The sequence below is a fragment of the Mobula birostris genome, chromosome 5 (genome assembly GCF_030028105.1).
Source record: "Mobula birostris isolate sMobBir1 chromosome 5, sMobBir1.hap1, whole genome shotgun sequence".
In the NCBI taxonomy this organism is placed as follows: domain Eukaryota; kingdom Metazoa; phylum Chordata; class Chondrichthyes; order Myliobatiformes; family Myliobatidae; genus Mobula; species Mobula birostris.
This window is the reverse complement of record NC_092374.1, coordinates 164,186,560-164,200,615: the sequence shown is the minus strand read 5'-3', so window position 1 is coordinate 164,200,615 and position 14,056 is coordinate 164,186,560. Positions and strand designations below refer to the sequence as shown.

Below are 14,056 nucleotides of genomic sequence, written 5' to 3'. Positions count from 1 at the left end.
AAGATTTTTACTCCTCATGTATGTGAAAGATGTGAGAAATAAAGTCAATTTATTTCAATAAATGGACACAAGTGTGCATGCGAGTGGCTGAAGCTGGAAGCAGTAGATGGGAATGTGGGGAGAATACCTTGAAAATAGCATCACAGACAGACAGGCTGGTAAAGGAAGTGTTTGCAAGCTGACGTTCATCGGTCAGGGCATTGAGTACAGCCATCATGACATAATGTTGCAGTTGTAAATGATATTGGTAAGGCCATATCTGCAGTACTAGATACAGTTTTGGTTATCTTGTCACAGGAAAAAGGAGGAAAAAGTGCCAAAACGACTTACAAGAATGTTGCCAGGACTTGAATGCCTGACCTGTAGGGGAGGTTCATCAGGCTAGGGCGTAATCCAATAGAGTGTCAGAGACAGAGTGTTGACCTGATGGGGGTAAAATCACAAGGCTCGTAGAAAGGGTGAATGCACACAGTCTTTTTTTCATGCTTGGAGAATCAAGAGCTAGAGGCATAGGTTTAAGTTGAGAAAGGACATACTTAAAGGAGATCTGAGATGCAACTTCTTCATAGAGATGGTGGTGTGTATGTCGACTGAGCAGCCAGGGAAACTGGTTGATGTAGGTACAATAATAACATTTAAAAGACACGCATACATCAATAGGAAAGATTTAGATGTGGGCCAAACATGAGCAAGTGGGATTAACGTTGATGGGCATCTTGTTCAGCATGGATAAGTTGGTCTGAAGGCCCTGTAACTGTGCTGTATTATTCTGTGACTAATAAAGTGGGATTAGTGTAGATTAACGTAAAGGGATACTCAATAGTTAGCACAAATTTTGAATTGGAATTGGTTTACTACTGTCACAGGTGCTGAGATACAGTGAAAAGTTTATCTTCCATACTATTCATATGCATCAATTCATAACCATGCACTGAGATAGTACAAAGTAAAACAGTAAAAGAGTGCAGAATAAAGCGTAAAACCTACAGAGAAAGTGAATGCAGGTAGACAATAAGGCACAAGATCATAATGAGGTATGTTGTGATGTCAAGAGTTCATTATATCCTATTAGGGAACCATTCAATTGTTCAAAAACGGTGAAGTAGATCAGTTGAAATACTTAAGTCATTTGTTTAATTTGATCTTGTAATTATTACTCTAAGTTTTCTTCAGCATAATACCAGGCAGAGGATCTTCTATGTCTGCCCAGACTGGTAAATAGTTTAACAAGTACCCAGAAGGCAGGATCTCAGATAGCACAGAACAGATGGCAGTCCATCAGAGTTTTATTCTTGATTTTTGTGCTCAGGACATCCATCAACTTTGACCTAGTGTGGGGAGTTCCCAATCTTTTCTATGCCAAGGACCAATACCATTAAGCAAGGGGTCCGTGGGCCCCAGGATGAGAACCCCTGACCGAGAGAAAGAGGGGAAATAGACATTAAGTCACAGCAGATACAAACAAGTTTCAACCAATGGTTTTGGGAAGTCTCAGAAATGCCACTTTGCTGTTGTCAATAATAAATTCAACTGGCAAGTTGAGTGCGTAATCCAAAGTTTTGATTAATTATTCAGGCAAGGAAAGAAATCAATTGATCGGCTAGTTAGCTCATTTTCTCCCAGTGACCGTCATTATTGAGTTTCAGGTGGTTTTGACTTTTCAATGTTAACTAACTTGCAGGAGCATTTTTCCATTATAATAAAACTGCTCAAAGACATGCCCAGTGAAAACATCATCTTCACACTAAATTCATCTAAGAATTAGCAGATTCTGTTTCTGATCTATGGGCAGGGGTGGTGATGGGAGGAGGTGGGTGGGTCTGTCAAAGTTTAGGGTCGAAGCCCTGCATCAGATGTTGGTAATTCGTTCCTTCTCAGAGAAGCTGCTTGATCCACTGAGCTCCTCCAGCAGGTTGTTTATTGCTCCAGATTTCAGTATCTGAAGTCTCTTGTATCCCGATTCCAAATCGACGGCTCTGACGATAAAACTTCTGTCTTTTATGCAATTCCGTAGAGTAGATTTCAGACCATAAGACCATAAAACATAGGAGCAGAATTAGGCCATTCAGCCCATCAAGTGCATATTGTCATTCAAGTACGTCTGATATATTTTCCCTCTCAACACCATTTTCTGCCTTCTCACTGCAACCTTTGATGCCCTTACTTACCGAGAACCTAACAATGTCAGCTTTAAATATACCCAATGACCTGGCCACCACAGCCATCTGTGGCAACGAATTCTGCAGATTCACCTCCCTCTGGCTAAAGAAACTCTTGCCATACCTGTATAACGTGACGTCCTTCTAATTTGAGGCTGTGCGCTCTGGTCTTAGATTCTCCCACCATTGGACAATTCCTCTTCAGCTCCAATCTATCTCAGCTTTTCAGTGGGAGCTGCGATAGGATCTTGTCCTTGGTCCCTTGCAACAAAAACAATGCAGCAGTGTTATGTAGTCTGCTTCCAAAATTCGGTTTTACATGATATTATTGGAAATTAATTTTGGGAGCAGGGTGCAATGGATCTCTGTTTGTTGATTGTTCTTTGAGTGCAAAGAGCTGAGGACTATCATCTCGTCCTTCATTTTTATTTAAAGGTCTAGCACATATTCAGTTTCTGCTTGTAGCTAAAATAGGAGATTCCTGATGTGTCTGATTATGCACTTCTGACCAACAACTCGAAATATGTTAAAGGCATCCAGTCATGCTTATATGTGAAGAAGAGTTAATCCATATACAGTATTAGATGGGGCAACCAGTGCACATGAACACTACCTTGTTTTTTCCTTAATCTATGTTAATTTTACATCATGCATTGTACTGCGACATACCCCACGTCAGAATCGGTATCAGGCTTATTATCACTAAAATGCACTGTGAAGTTTGTCATTTTGTGGCAGCAGTACAGTGCAAGTCATAAAAATGGCTCTAAGATACAAAAGCAAATAGTGCAAATGACAAATGATGAGGTAGTTTATTGATTCATGAATTGTTCAGGAGTATGACGGTGGAGGATAAGAAGCTGTCTCTGAAATGTCTGAGTCTGATTCTATTGAATGAGGCTGAGTAGAGGGTTAGCATTTACTGGAAAAACACTGAGAAGAAATCTCACCAATAAAGTTTTCATTTTCAGAGACGGAGTTTTGCATGAATAGTTTCTCAGCTTAGTGATTGGAAATGATTTGGTAACCTCCATGAAGAGGTGTCTGGTTAGTATAAGAAAATAAAATTATTGGGATGATAATGTAACCAATAGAAGGAGAGCTCAGGTTACCGAGGTGCTTAAATATAATTGAAATGATTTTGCAACCTTCAGTCAAATTTTGTATGGTTCATAATTATCCCTACAGCACATGTTGCAGTATATTTCTGATCATGTAATAACCTCTCTGACATGGTATTAAGCTCTCTGAGGACCGTTGACCTGAAGCAGTAATATCACTACAAATATTATTGATAGCAATGTCAAAGGAGGTGCATGCCATGTCAACACCTGGATGAACAACACAGGCTACCACTGTCTACATCCTCTCCTTGCCCTGCACTTACCATGCACACCTCCATATACCAATTTCTATTGTCCTGATCTTCACCTCCCCCAGCCCCCACCTTACACCAACTCCCCAGTCTTCACAGACTTGTCTTCACTGCTGTGCAAGTGCTGAAGGTCCTGGGGAAACCCAGACATGGCAAAGCATTGGGACCAGATGGTGAAAACCCCAAGGAAGGAGTGTGCTGAGCAGCTGTGTGGAGTTCTTCAGTGCATTTTCAATCTGCGTCTCAGCCTGGAAAGAGTCTCGACAGTGTGGAAAACATTGTTGTCCCTGTACCTAAGAAGGGCCAACCAAAAGTCTTGAATGACTACCGACCAAGTGCCAATGACCTCACACACCGTGAAGACCCTAGAGCGGCCGATCCTGGTTTACTTTGACCCTTGGTCAGGTCAGCCCTCAATTCCCTGCAGTTTCCCTACCAGGAGCACATTGGAGTCAGTGATGCTGTCGTCTACCTGCTGAACAGAGCCTACTCCCATTTGGATAAGCAGGATCATGTTTTTTGATTTCTTCAATACCATACAGCCCTCAATGCTGGGATAAAAGCTCTGTTCAAGGCAAGATGGCACTTTCATTGTATCCTGGATAATGAAATAACTACCTGACTGGCAGACCACAGTTGGTGCAGCTTCAGAGCTGTGTATCAGACAGGGCTATAAGCAGCTCTGGGTCCCCACAGGGGACTGTATTGTCTTTCTTCCTGTTTACCTTGTATATTTTGGACTTAAGGTACAACACAGAGTCATGGCATCTGCAGAAATTCTCTGATGACTCAGCAATAGTTGGGTGTATAAAGGGAGGAGGGGAGGATGAATTTAGGGCCCTGGAGGGGGACTTTGTTAAATGGTGCAAGCTGAATCATCTGCAGCTCAACATCAGTAAGACAAAGAAGATGATGATGGACTTTAGGAAGACTAAGGCTGCATAGCTCCCTGTTACTATTGATGGAGAGGATGTGGATGTGGTGAGGACCTACAAGTACCTGGGAATGCACCTGAATGACAGACTTGAGTGGAGAACCAACATGGAGGCTGTGTACAAGAAGGGCCAGTCACCTCTACTTCCTGAGGAAACTGAGTTCATTTGCAGGCCTCTCCTTCACATATCCTACCAACCTGTTGTCACCAGTATAATCTTCCATGCAGTGGTGTGCTGGGGCACTGGCATCAACATGGGTAATGCCAACAGACTCAATAAACTGATTAGAAAGGCTGGCTTTCTGTTATGGGAGACAAACTGGACACACTGGTAGCTGTGGAAGAACAAAAAACCAAACAGAAAATCCTGGTATTTCTGGACAATATTTCTCACCCTCTGCATGCCAATTTGGCTGAAGAGAGGAGCACTTTTAGTCGTAGTCTAAGAGACTAAGGCAACTCCGCTGCTCCAAAGAACACTACAGTATATGAGGTCATTCTTACCCTCGGCTATTAGACTCTATAATGAGTCGACCTATAGCTGGGAAAGTGATGACAAACCCCACTCCACCATCCTGTTAGACTGTTTGTGGTAACTTATTTTTTATTATTTCTTACTCCTCTTCTAATATTTGTATATCTGTGCACTTGTAATGCTACTGTGACACTGTAATTTCCTTTGGGATCAATAAAGTATCTATCCATGCATCTATCTACCTATCTATTTATCTATGTATCTATGCAATGTTACCAATGTGATTTTTGTTTTAGAACATAGAATATAGAACAATAATGCACAGGAACAGACCCTTCTGCCCACAATGTTTGTGCTGAAGACAGATGCCATATTAAACTACATCCCTCCTGACTGCACATGATTCATGTCCCTCCATTCCCTGCATATTCATGCATTTTTCTAACAGCCTCTTAAACATTATATCTGCTTCCACCATTACTCCTAACTGCTCGATCCAGGCACCTACTGTCAAAAGACTTGCTCTGCATATCTCTTTTGAATTCTCTCTCTCAGATTAAGTTCATGATCATTTTTTAAATTCAATAATTGCTGCAATGATATTTTAAAGAGCTGAAAACATTCCTCTCTCAATTGTTATTGTTTGGCCTTCATATTTTCAGAACAATAAATTGTCTCTTTAACAGTTTCTATTGTTTTATAATTATTTGTATTATTTAATGGACATAGTTATTTCATAATAACTATGATCCACTTGTTAAGTCAGCTGATGTCCAGCTAAATTCATTAAAGAATGATCATGGGTATGCTTTAATTGGCACTAATACCTTGCTCCCAGCCCCTTCCCCACTTCACCTACCTTGGGAGTACGCTGTTTCCAAATTATGCATCCATCAGAGCAGCTGTTGTAGGAAAACAGCATCAATCATCAAGGACCCCTCTTCTTGCTTCTGGCATCAGAAGGAAGTTACAGAAGCTCCAGGACTCACACCAGGATGTTCAGGAATAGTTACTATGCTTCAGCCATCAGGCTCTTGAACTGGGGGGGGGGGGCGGGGGTGGAATTAATCACTCAACCTCCCACAAATTATGGACGAATTTTCAAGGACTCTTCATATCATGTTCTCAATATATGTTGCTTATTTCTTAACTATTGTTATTTATTGTATTTTATTTTTGCATTTGCACTGTTTGTTGTCTTTTGCAAATTGATTGTTTGTTCATCCTGTTGTGTGCAGTCTTTCATTGTTTCTATTGTATTTCTTGTACTTACTATGAATGCCTGCAAGAGAATGAATCTTCGGGCTGGATATGTGACATATATGTACTTTGATATAAATTTACTTTGAACTTTGAGCAAACTACAGGGCTGATTTAACTACAGACCAGTAATCCAAAGGACCATTTAAAATCAAAGCTGAGTCATTGGCCATCTGTCTCTATTAATTACAGACTATTGCTTGGAAAAATATTTGAATTTCCTGTTGTGGATATCACATTATAACCCAAAGGATCATAGCTTTAGTGCAAAAGTAGTGAAGAAGCATTAGCTTTTTCAGGATTCATCATACTCCATGCCCCCTCTAGATTGAAATATCCCCATCATACGATGGATATGGTATCACAAACCGAAAGCATTAACACTTTTGCTTTCTCCACAGATGCTGCCTGCCCTTTCTTTTCCCCACACATTTTGTCTATTCTATTTCAGATTTCCAGTGAAATGCCCTCACTGAGGTGTTGTAGCATCAGCTAGACAGTCAGAGAAAACCCCATTCAAAAATGACATGAGAGCCAGGGTATAGCCTCCAAGCTCCTTGGTTTTATTGCAGACTCAATGGCATGACACTGTGGATAAGGAGTGAAATTGAAGAATAACAAAATATAGTGCATTCACCATGCTGTTCCATTCACATAAGTAAATATGCACAGGTAGGTAAGAACTTAGTTAATTTTCCTGCAGGTTAATATTTTAAGATCCTGAGAAGTAAATACTACAGGTAAATAGTATGTGTCATCTGGGTTATTGTCTAATAAACTAAAAAATAACATTCGATATCAGCAACATCTTAACTTCTAAACGATATAATATCGACTTACAAGCAATGTTTCTGCTGGAGAAACAGCAGTATGGCTTTAGATGGAAAGCTCTTTAGCGCCCAAAATAAATCTCTGGCCTTCTGCCAGCCAATGTGCTTTCATACTTCCCATTTCCTGACTGCACAGGAAGTGACCAAATATAGAGCAGAAACTGCTCATTTCAGAATATAAACTGAATGTGCTTAATCACATAGAAAAATAATGATAAAATAATTATCTGATGGGCAGAACATCCAACATCTGCAGTGCTTTGCATTTGAACTCTGCATCTGCATGATACTGATTAACCGATGAAGTATCAGGGTTTATAAGGTAAAATTACAAGTGTAGTTTGTTGTGTTCTGTTGAATGTAGAAGAATGAGTTGTTACTGAGTAATACTGGTATTTCAGAAGGAAGGTGGTGATACAGTTGTTAAATTATTTGATGAGAAATCCAGAAATCTAAGTTCAAATCTCATCATGGGAATTTAGAAATTTAATTTCAGATGAAGAAGTTATAATAGTACGATGGCGCTGTAGGGATTGCTGGTTTGTCACAGCTCTAGTAACCCCAGTGCAATCCTGATCTTGGGTGCTGTCTGAGTGCTGTTTGCATGTTCTTGCTGTGACTTTGTTGGTTTTCTTGGAATGGTTTAGTTTTCTCTCACATCCTAAAGACATGTGGGTTGCTAGGCTGACAGGCTGCTCGAAGTTGCAGTTAATGTAAGGTGGTCGGGAGGAAAATCAGGGAGACCATGGATGTGTGAGAGTGAATAGATTACAGGGAAATAATTGGCGGGGGGGGTGGGCACAATGGATCTACTTGGAGCCAGTGTAGAGTCAATGGGCCAAATGGCCTTCTTTGTCACATGAAAAAAATAAATTAAAATATATAAATATAATAAATGGACTTTGTATGATGGATATGAGAAACCATCTTCATTGGTCCTATTGTCTTAAAGTCATACATGAAGCATATAGGAAGGGAAGCTAAGCTGCTGGATTCTGGAGCAACATGTGAGATGCTGGAGGAACTCAAAGGGTTAGACTGCCTCCATGGAAGGAAATGGACAGTTGGCGGTAAGGGTCAAGAACCTTTATTAGTATGAAATCCAGTCCAATTAAAGGATTTGACCTTGAATGATAGCTGTCCATTTCCTTACACAGATGCTGCTTGATCCGCTGAGTACAAAGTCCAAAGTTCAAAGTTGAAACTTCAAAGTACATTTTTATCAAAGTATGTATACAGTATACAGCCTTAAGATTTATCTCCTTGCTGACAGCCACAAAACAAAGAAACACCATAGAACATGTTTAAAGAAAACCCCCATGCACCAAGATCATCAAATGCGTGAAAAAAGAACAAATCATGCAAACAGCAAAGAGTGAACAAATAAAAATCAAAATATTAAACATCAAAGCATAGAGTCCCCAAAAGTGAGACCACAGCCACAAGCCACCGAGATGAGTAAAGCAACCCCTCCAGCATCTCATGTTGCTCCATTTCCCAGGACCTGCAGATCTCATTTGTCTCCAAATTATTAAACATTTGTTGTATGTGATAGATGTTAACAATCAGGAACCCTCTCCCCTATACATTGCATTGGAAGATTTTGTTGAACAGGTGTACGAAGATATATAGAAATAAGGCAGAGAGCTGGAGTGGGGAAACACACTTGTTGGTGTCTAATGGAACAAAGCACCAAACCAACTGAACCAAATACCCTATTTCTATAAATCTGCACACCTACTTAACCCTTTATATTAAAATATAGCCAAGTACTCTTAATAGAATAAAATACACAAACTTTTCAGTTGCAGAAGTTAAAATGAATGAATAAACAGTTTTTATCATTTAATTTACATGTGTCTAAAATATTACCTAAGCCATTCTGGATGAGCAACGAAGAAAAATAAAATAGTGTTAAATGAAGTCGGCGGATCATTGGAACTAAACATGTTAGTGCATTATCTCTGGTTATTAATTATTGTGTCATTCCATATTCAACATTATTCTAATCTATAACCAAAGGGAAAATAATCAAGCCAGAAATTCCCAATTAGGCTAATGGAGGGTTTATAACCAAGTAACTCTTCTACTATAAATAAAGTACATGAGATCATAATGCAGAAACAATGAGCTGTTTTGCCACTGAGAACTATAATTTCACTGGACTTTAACTGTTACCTTTTTACCTCTATCTGTTTGCCATTTCCCATTACATAAAAAGCTTAACCATAGCAGATGCTGGAAATAGGTGAATATTAGAAAATTAATATCTCTTGTATACTTTTGTTAATAAAAGACAACTAGTTTGAACTTTGACGTTAGCAACAGCCTATCATCACTTACCATGTTGGAAAAATGTATTTTACATCTCAGTGAAGGGACTTCACCTTGAAATGTTACTCGATGAGTACACATGTTTCTATTCTTCCTTCCTGAGATTTTTAGATTAATTCCTTAACAAAATGATGGACTATCCCCTTACCAATGACAATAGTTTTATAATAGGTCTACATGATCTGGAGATTACAAAGTTAAGGGATAATTTAATGGAAGTTTTCAGGTTATTAGCAGAAATGCCGAATAAATGAATCGATCCTTAATCATCCAAATTTCAGTAAGTGCATGTGTCACAACCAAGGGTTGTTTTTAAAACCAGAGGTTTCTTTTTGTCAGCATGTTGACTGTTTTTTCCTCGGTGTCATTGCGTCTGCATGCTTTCTTCTTGGATTGTTTACCTTCTATGTCTAATTGTTTGTCTTTGCACTAGCTCTGGTCTGGTCTCTCTCATTTGGGATCTTGGGGATTGTTAAACTTCATATTTATCATTTTTCTTTAATTTGGGCTAATTGAATTAGCATAGTATTTTCAATCTTGGCAATTCCTGCATGCTCAGGGTACACTTCAGGGGGGGCATGCTAACCTCTCTCTGTTGGGTCATTGTGCTTCCATGTTGGGTGAAACTCAACTGAGTTCTTCTATGTATCATCAGTGATTTCTGTTCATTTAGATTATGTACAGCTTGCTGGGCTCTTAGTACTTTTCTTGTTAATTTCTGTAATAAATCTTTCGTTTTATTTTAATTGTCTCTGTGCTTCCTGTACTTGAGTTCCCCAGTGATCCTCACAGCATGTACATTGTACATCTACTTCCCCAAATTGTTATTGACTTCTAGTGAGCTCACTGGAAGCAGAAATTTAGCTTTGGTTATTTGCAGAATGTTAACACTTCACCTCTTATTTCTTGCTTCTAAAATATAACTGCTACTGCATTATAATTTAATACAATTTATCAAGGGCGTACTGTAATTCCACCTCTGCGTTTCTTCTCACACCTGAATAGAAACTAAACTCTTCTGATGAAAGGTCTCAACCCGAAACCTCGATTGTCCATTTGCATCCATAGATGCTTCTTGACCAACTGAGTTCTTTCAGTAGTTTGTGTGCTGCTCCAGATTTCCAGCATCTGCAGAAACTGTCATCTCTGCGTAAACCAAATGTTTGCTGGTTTTTATCCTCATTCATTTCTATGAACTTAACTGGAGCCAATTTGCTTTTTCTAATGAAAGTTTGAAGAAAATAGACAACATAATGAAAAAGAACGGGAAAGAACAAGTTCTTTGTCCAGAAATACATTTAATTGCTTATCAAATCCATTTATAACAGTAACATGATTGGGTTGCTGATACCTTATTCTAAGCCCATTGCAAATTCATCATCACTTCTCTGTTTCAGAATCAGATTTATTATCACTGACTTATATATCATGAAATTTGTTATTTTGCAGCGTCAGTGCAGTGCAATGATACAAAATTGTTATGAATTACAAAAATAAATAGTGCAAAGAAAAATAATAAAGATGTTGTGTCCATGGGTTTCATAGACTGTTCTGAAATCTAATGGTAGAGGGGAGGAAGGTGTTTTTGAATCATTGAATGTGGGTCTTCAGGCTCCTGTACCTCCTCCCCAAAGGTAACAATGAGAGGAATGTGTGATTCTTAGTGATGGCACCGGCTCTTGAAGATGTCCTTAATGGTGGGAAGGATTGTACAGTTATGGAGCTGGCAGAGTCTACAGTTTTCTGCTGTCTCTTGCAATCTAGTTCATCGGAGCCTTCGTACCAGGTTGTAATGCAACCAGTCAGAATGTGCTCCACCACACATCTCTAGAGATTTGTAAGTGTCTTTGGTGTCATACTGAATCTGCTTTGTTTTCTCTATACTTTTTGATCCTTTGAAGTTTAGTCACAGTAACTTGTAATAAATCTGTGATACAAAAGCGACAGGAATCAAATTACAGAAGCAGGTTGCAATATGCAGTGATTACAGTACTGTACACACCATGAATGGCAGAGAATATATTATTTTCTACTCGACATTTGGGTTCCTCATCATGATGAAAAACATCCTTTCAGCCCTAGCACTAATTACTTCACAATCTTTGAAGCAGTTTTCTAAACTCCCTTTTAACTACTGGCAAGAAAATATGTTTGTATACTAATGCGTACCCAATATGATTTCAACATCCTAATCCTTTCAAATGCTGTATCAGAGGAGTAATTTGTAAATGTTCAGTGAATTTCTTGCTTTTAATAGTCTTTATTTAATTAATATTTCATTTTTATAGAGTGTTTATACACCACAAACTCATTTGTACAAAAAATTCAGTGCCATGTTTAGCTTGTCTAATAGGAGTGGGACAAAATGGAGGATTTAAACATGGTGATAGTTTATTGGGTGGCAGGGTGGAGATACCTGGCTACCAAAGCAGGTGTAAGGCAGTCCTTCCCTCTGCCAGTCTGTAGGTCATCCTTGGGCAAGGTGTAGCACCTGCTTAGCTCCCTGATCAGCGTCATATGAAGCCATGGGATCAGACAGTGGATGGCCATATAAGCAACTGCTGTATATCACAAGTTCTGGTTATGTGACCAATGACGCCAGGCAAACAATCTCTGAAGAGTATCGATAATGGTTGGGGTCATCTGTCTTGTAAGGGCACTGCCCAGAAGAAGGCAATAGCAAACCACTTCTGTCGAAAAACTTGTCAAGAATAATCATGGTGATGGGAAGACCATGATCACCTATGTCATACAACATGACACATAATGATGATGTCATATGACACAGCACATAATGAATGATTGATAGATTAATTCTCTGCTGTAGATGGCTCCTGGTGTGGGTAGAGTCAAAGAGTCATACAGCATGAAAACAGGCCCTTCAGCCCAACTGGTCCATACTGACCAGGATTTCCATCTAAGGCCATCCTATTTTCCTGCATCCCTCTAAATGTTTCCAATCCATGTACCTGTCGAAGTAAGTATACTGTTAATGTGCCTGCCTGTTGTATGGAAGCAAATCCGCGGCTTCAGTAAGTGAAACAGCCAGCACTGTTTGTGGGCATGCCCAACAACTACTTATTCACAAGCAAGCAATGAAACACTTTACTAGCATGAAAGTCAAACAAGCACTCATCCAAGTAACCCAAACTATAAAACTACAACACTAAGCATTTAATATACTTGCTAAATCTGTCCAAGTTACACAACAAGATTAAGCAAGCAATAAACAACTACTTAACTAGGTGTGCACTCTAAACATGAGCCCCTCCCCCTATTGACTGTAATGTACCTTCGAAATGGTTTCTGCAGCACTGTCCATAGCTCCCGGCCTGGAGTGGCTTGGCATCAAGAAAGAAAGACAACGAGCACACGCGTTTACGCACCAGAAAACCGGAAGCCTGTTGCAGATATCGCAGCACCTAACTTGGGACCAGAAACTGGTGCCATAGGGCACAGGAGCTAACCAATGAGAAGCTGACTACATATCTTGAGCGGCCCATCATTAATCAACATAGTGAAAGCAACATTCAAAACAATGCTTGATTGTTAAAGGCAAAAAAGTTAACTTTCCACATTACACTGCCTCTACCGCTTTATCTGGCAGCTCATTCCATTTCCTGCCAGCCTCTGGGTGAAAGAATTGCCTCTCAGGTTGCTATTAAACGTCTCACCTCTCACATTAAACCTATGCTCTAGTTCTTCATTCCCCAAATCTGGGAAAAAGACTCTGCATATTGATCCTTTCAATGCCCCTCAAGATTTTATAAACTCTCTCCTCATTCTCCTAAACTCTAATGAATAATGAATAATGAATTTGCTCAACATCTCTGCATAGCTCAGTCCCTTGAGGCCTGGTGAAATCCTTGTAAATCACCTCTGCAATATTTCTAGCTTAATGATACCTTTCCTGTAGGCAGTTGATAGGTATGTGTGAGAGACAGCAGATTGCAGGGATGCAGGAACATTTTTATTTTATCAAGATACAGCGTGGAATAGGCCATTCTGGTCCTTCGAGCCGTGCTGCCCAGCAAAACACAATTTAGTCTTAGCCTAATCACAGGAAAGTTTACAATGACCAGTTAATCTGCCAACCAGTACGTCAGGGAGGAATCTAAGCACCTGAAGGAAACTCGTAAGGTCACAGGGAGAATGTACCAACTCCTTACAGACAGCGGGTGAGACTTGAATCTGAATGGTTAGTAAAGCAAAGCATCGTGGCAATCACTATGCTACCGTGCTGCCCCAAATTGAGAAGGGAATGGAAATACTGGGATTTCTCTGGTGGGAGTCAGCATGGATATGTGGGCTGAGTAGCCTCCATCTATGTCATAATAAGTAAATAAGGAGTCTGCTTGATTGCTGGAATAATGAGCTCAGCTCTGTGATTCACTTAATGTTGATATTGCTGTGGAGTCTTTGGAGGTGAGCTGGGGTTTCCAATAACTGAAGATTAATTTCCCAGATGCACCAAGCACAAGGAAGAAAATTCACTGAGCCAATGAAAACAGTAAATATGTTCTTTTTGTTTGGACAGACTTGTTCATTGGTTGAAAAAACATTGTTGTTTGGGCGCATATGGAACATGCTGCATTGCTGGACACTGCTGTAAGTGGGAGCTGCAGTGATAATAAATACAAGAGATTCTACAGATGCTGGAAATGTGCGTATTGTGATGATAAAGTCTCC

At 39.6% G+C, this 14,056-nt stretch overlaps 1 long non-coding RNA gene across 2 annotated transcripts in view; it reads right to left on the bottom strand.

The window, feature by feature from the left end:
• The window catches only part of LOC140197359 (uncharacterized), a 49,480-nt gene extending 36,731 nt beyond the window's left edge, over positions 1 to 12,749 (bottom strand). Inside the window, exons 1-2 of one of the 2 annotated variants that reach the window (XR_011885928.1) lie at positions 12,660 to 12,749; positions 2,284 to 2,420 (exon numbers count right to left, since the gene is read on the bottom strand). This is a non-coding gene — a long non-coding RNA (uncharacterized lncRNA). Of the gene's footprint in view, positions 1 to 2,283; positions 2,421 to 7,043; positions 7,095 to 12,659 lie in introns of those variants that run through there. The other variant, XR_011885929.1, reaches the window with a different exon arrangement.
• Positions 12,750 to 14,056: the final 1,307 nt, after the last annotated feature.